The 5,466-nt window shown below is 37.6% G+C and overlaps 1 protein-coding gene across 1 annotated transcript in view; it reads right to left on the reverse strand.

The window, feature by feature from the left end:
• ATRX (alpha thalassemia/mental retardation syndrome X-linked) overlaps positions 1-5,466 on the reverse strand; it is a gene marked incomplete at its 3' end in the record, with an annotated part of 143,993 nt that overhangs the window by 106,734 nt on the left and 31,793 nt on the right. The gene's annotated exons all lie outside the window — the stretch shown is intronic.

Below are 5,466 nucleotides of genomic sequence, written 5' to 3' on the forward strand. Positions count from 1 at the left end.
CAAGAGTATTTTCCTAATAACTTCATAGTATGAATGTGTATATTTTTTTCTTTTTAAACAAATTATGGTATAACATTTTGACATCCCTAAGGACAAATGTAGATATTTTTCTAAAAAACTGTGAGTGACCGACAGCTTAGTCTGTGTATTGTAGCTTATAAATATGAAATCTTATAAACATAAGGTTTCCGTTGGACAGAAGTGTGACATATGTAACTTGAGCCATGGACCAAATGGTCACTTTACCCCAACTGAAAATGAGTTACCATAGCAGCTTGATGGTGATTGTACTGTATTCTTTTAAGCAAAAGGAAACATTTAATAATCTTAAATATTTTTAGCCCAAATGCCATGACATTGAGGATTTTATTTACAAACCAGACAGTGCTGTCCTTCATATGTGAAATTGACACTACTGATTTGTCAAAACCAAATGTTGGGTTAAAAGTATTTAATTTTTATTTATTTTTCTGTTGCATCAAAAATGACCTACCAAATTTAAGATGTGTATACATTGTTATTTACACTGTTCTGGGAAAGAGGCTAATGTTGTAGTGACCTTGCTCACTTCTACCAGAGAAATAAACAGCTTTCAATGGAAGAAGATTTTAGTGCTTTTTTCCTAAAATAGACATTAAGCTGCTGTTTTAAGGTATTAATGTTTGCAGCTCTTCAGATATCTAGAGACATTTTTTAATTTATGAATATTTATACAAAAAAGGAATTCTGTTAAGGCAACTGCTCTACAACACTTGAGAATAGCATTATTTAATTAAAGAATAGCATTTTTTTAGTAGTTCCTGTCCATATCTATTGTCATTGTTTGCCTTTTAAACTGTTTTTCTAAATTCACTTTAGAGTGATGGTTTTGTCCAAGGTCTTGGATGAGGAGCACTTTAAAACAAACTGGTTTGGTGTTTTTAAGTTAATCATGTGTTTAATAAATATGTGGTTTTTGCATTCAAATAAATAAATAAATAAAGTAAAAGGATATACTTAGAATGACTGTTACACTTTAAAATGAATTTTTATTTATTCAGACCACAAGTACAGCAACTAAGGGCTACTGTGTGCACTGGCTATTATAAAAGTTTAACTGAGAAAAAATAAGTTAACACTTATTTTACTAGTATATTCACTTAGCCCAGCAGAAGTGGCTCAGCTGTATAATTCTCGGTAGGGGCATATACAGAAGACAAATGATTGATGTTCTTTCTCATATCGTTCTCTCTTTCTCTCTCTCTCTCTCTCTCTCCCCTCCTTCCTCTCTCTCAAATCAAATCAATATATATTTCTTTTAAAAAACACAATAGGATGGATTGCTACACCGATGGAGAATTGGATAGATGGCTAAATATGTGATAAAATAGGCACAGTAAAATCTTAAAGGTAGAAGATAGGTGGTAAGTATATGTAAAATTCTTTCAACTTTGGTATAAGTTTGAAAATTTTTAGAATAGAGTGTTAAAAATTTTATATTTCAATAATGTGAAAGTATAGTAGCTTCTAAACTACAAAATATAATAAACGCCATACACCAAAAACACTATCACTTAAAAGAAATCAAGCCCAGCCAGCGTGGCCCAGTGGATAGAGCATCGACCTGAGGACTGAAGGGCCCCAGGTTCAATTCCCAGTCAGAGTACATGCCTGGGTCATGGACTCAATCCCCAGTGTGGGGCATGCAGGAGGCAGCTGATCAATGATTCTCTCTCATCACTGATGTTTCTATCTCTCCCTCTCCCTTCCTCTCTGAAATAATTTTTTTTTTTTTTTAATCAAGAGGGCAACCTGTTTTTTGTACTGGCAACAAAGGAAAAAAAAAAACTTGTATTTTTGCAAATATAGTGTAGTTCATTTTAGGCAAACTTCCCTTAGTATAGCAAGTTTATTTATTTAATATATTTTTATTTATTTCAGAGAGGAAGGGAGAGGGAGAGAGAAATAAAAACATCAATGATGAGAGTCATCAATTGGCTGCCTCCTGCATGCCCCCTACTGCGGGTCAAGCCCGCAACCTGGGCAAGTGCCCTTGACCGGAATGGAACCAGGGACCCTTCAGTCCGCAGGCTAACACTCCATCCACTGAGCCATACCGGCTAGGGCTAAGTTTATTTTTAAAACTTCAATATGAGCCGAAACCGGTTTGGCTCAGTGGATGGAGTGTTAGCCTGCGGACTGAAGGGGCCCAGGGTCGATTCTGGTCAAGGGCATGTACCTGGGTTGCGGGCACATCCCCAGTAGGAGATGTGCAGGAGGCAGCTGATCAATGTTTCTCTCTCCTCAATGTTTCTAACTCTCTATCTCTCTCCCTTCCTCTCTGTAAAAAATGAATAAAATATATTTAAAAAAAAAAAACTTCAATATGATAATATGTCTGAAATTTGTTTCAAAATAATTCAGTGAGGGAGACTTGGGTAAATATACATGAAATTCTACTAATTACAAGATGGTAATTGTTGAAGCTTAGTGATAGGTATTTGTAGTGTTCTATTTTCTTCTTTTTGAATCTGTAATTTTCCAGAATAAAAAAGCTGAATATACAGAGTATTATTTTAATACCTAGTTCAGTGTTTATATCCTAGAATAGTGACCTGTAGGCACTCAACTGTGTTATAAATAAGCACTTAACATAAAAAAATCGCCCTAACAGGTTTGGCTCAGTGGATAGAGCGTCGGCCTGCGGACTGAAGGGTCCCAGGTTCGATTCTGGTCAAGGGCATGTACCTTGGTTGCGGGCACATCCCCAGTAAGGGGGTGTGCAGGAGGCAGCTGATCGATGTTTCTCTCCCATCGATGTCTCTAACTCTCTATCCCTCTCCCTTCCTCTCTGTAAAAAATCAATAAAATATATTTTTTAAAATCTAGAGTTTAAACTCACACCCTATTGTTAAATTCAATTAAACATGGATTAATGCTTATTTGTGAATTCATTTCATAAACACATCCAAGTCACTCACTTAAGTGTCCCTTGACCTTAGCCCTCATTGGGTGTTCCTACAGAAGACTCAATCACAAGCAATATATACACAAACTGATAAAAATAAAAATCATAGCTAACATTTACTAAATATTTAATATATGACCAGCACTGTTCTAAGTGCTTAATGTACATTATCTCATTTAATACTCAGAACTAACCTGTAACATAGCTACTATAATTATCCACATTTTACAGATGTGCAAATTCAGGTACAAAACAGGTGGTTGGCAAACTCATTAGTCAACAGAGCCAAATATCAACAGTACTTCTTCAAAACCGACTTCTGCACATGGGCCACAAAGTTTCAATCGCACTGTAGTATTTTGTGGAAGAGCCACACTCAAGGGGCCAAAGAGCCGCATGTGGCTCACGAGCAGCAGTTTGCCGGCCACAGGGTTAGGTAACTTGCACAAAGTCTCAATGCAAATTAATTGTGGAGCCAAGATCTATAAATCCAGCTGATAACTCCCAAATTATACCTTAGCCCAGTGATGACAAACCTTTTGAGCTTGGCGTGTCAGCATTTTGAAAAATCCTAACTTAACTCTGGTGCCGTGTCACATATAGAAATTTTTTGATATTTGCAACTATAGTAAAACAAAGACTTATATTTTTTATATTTATTTTATATATTTAAATGCCATTTAACAAAGAAAAACAACCAAAAAAATGAGTTCGCGGGTCACCTCTGACACGCGTGTCACAGGTTCGCCATCACTGCCTTAGCCAGATCTTAATTACAATGTACTTAAAGAGTAAAGGTTTGCTTTTTAATATAGTTAGTAAAGACTAGAAAAACATATTTTTAAGAACTCAGGAAAAACGTTTGCAATATTTGAACTGCATAGAGCCTTTATTCTTCTTTTTTTTATCCTCACCCAAGGATATTTTTTTCATTGGTCTTTGGAGAGAGAGTGGAAGGGACGGAGGAGGGGGACAGAGAGAAACATCCATGTGAAAGACACATCAACTGGTTGCTTCCCAAATGGGCCCGGCCCTGACCAGGGCCAGAGATCAAACCTGCAACCCAGATACATATCCCTGACCAGGAATCGAACCCACGACCCTTCAGTCCATGGGCTGACGCTCTAACCACTAAGCACCCAGCCAGGACTAGATGGGACCTTTAAACAATTGAGTCCTATGTACTGAATTTACACCAATTCAACCATGGTTATACTTAAACATATTCTAATTGACTACAAAAAAATTGCACAAATAGCCTGGCTAGTGTGGCTCAGTTAGTTGAGCATTACCCCATGCACTCGGAGGTTGAGGTCGCAGGTTTGATTCCCAGTCAGGGCATATGTCCGGGTTGTGGGCTCAATCCCCAGTAGGGGGCGTGCAGGAGGCAGCCAATCAATGCTTCTCTCTCATCAGTGTTTCTATCGCTCTCTCCCTCTCCCTTTCTCTCTCTGAAATCAATAAAAATATTTTTTAATTCCACAAATAAATTTGACACCAGGAAAAAAACAATTCTCAAAGGACACAGGATAATATCTACTTCACCACTGTATTATCCCCCAGTAACTAGCAGAACAGCCATTTCATAACTATTTGTTGAATAAGCTGAATAATTAAAAGTCTGTATCTTATTTGTATACTTAGATGTTTGTTACTTTGCAAATAAAATAAACTGTTTAAATGTTTTATATTAAAAGTATAACTAATCCTGGCTGATCCGTAACATAATCTCGTGGAAAGGTACTAATCCTTGTGTTTATGTACAGTTAGTTCTAAATCTGCTGGGTACCTACATGTTCCTTGATCTACTATTATAGACTGCATCTAGAAAAATATTAAGAGTTACCAGGACTTGAGATGAGTTCCATAAATCTGATCCAAGCTGTTGGACTTTGCCCACTCTGATCAAAGAATATGAGAGAAGGTTAACTGTTCTGTAACCAACTTCTCACTTATTCCATATTGCTCACCATAATAAAATCATAGGAGATAAAGAAACAGAGATTCAAGTTGCAGTAACATATAAAAACATATGACACTCTCCTACTATAGCAGGCATCAAGACTACTACTCTTCCAAGCAAATGTAATCTACACAATCTGACCTCTAATGGTCATATTGTCAAACTGGTTATTGAATTCAAAACAGGTCAAAATTATGGACTATGCAAATCCAAAGTAAAAATTGCACATTGCAACAGGGAGCACATATGAACTACTCTGAGATTGGAAAAGAAGGCCCAAGGCCCCACAGCAGCTTGCATTGCTTCACAGCTGGGCCTCATCTGGGCACCTCCAAAACCCAAACAAAGAAGAGGAACCTGCAGATCTCCCCACAGCCTCAGCTGCATAGCCTCAGGCAGAGGCTAAATTAGCAATAAGGGACACTCAGGGGGCAGACTCAGTGAGCACCAAAGCCCCACTGAAGCAAGTCTTGCCCCAGAAGGGTGTCTTCACCACAGAAGTTCTCCCACCATAGACACAGCTGATTCTCACAGCCAATTGGCCTGGAGGTCACAA

This window comes from Myotis davidii, unplaced genomic scaffold (genome assembly GCF_000327345.1).
Source record: "Myotis davidii unplaced genomic scaffold, ASM32734v1 scaffold1493, whole genome shotgun sequence".
Lineage (NCBI taxonomy): Eukaryota > Metazoa > Chordata > Mammalia > Chiroptera > Vespertilionidae > Myotis > Myotis davidii.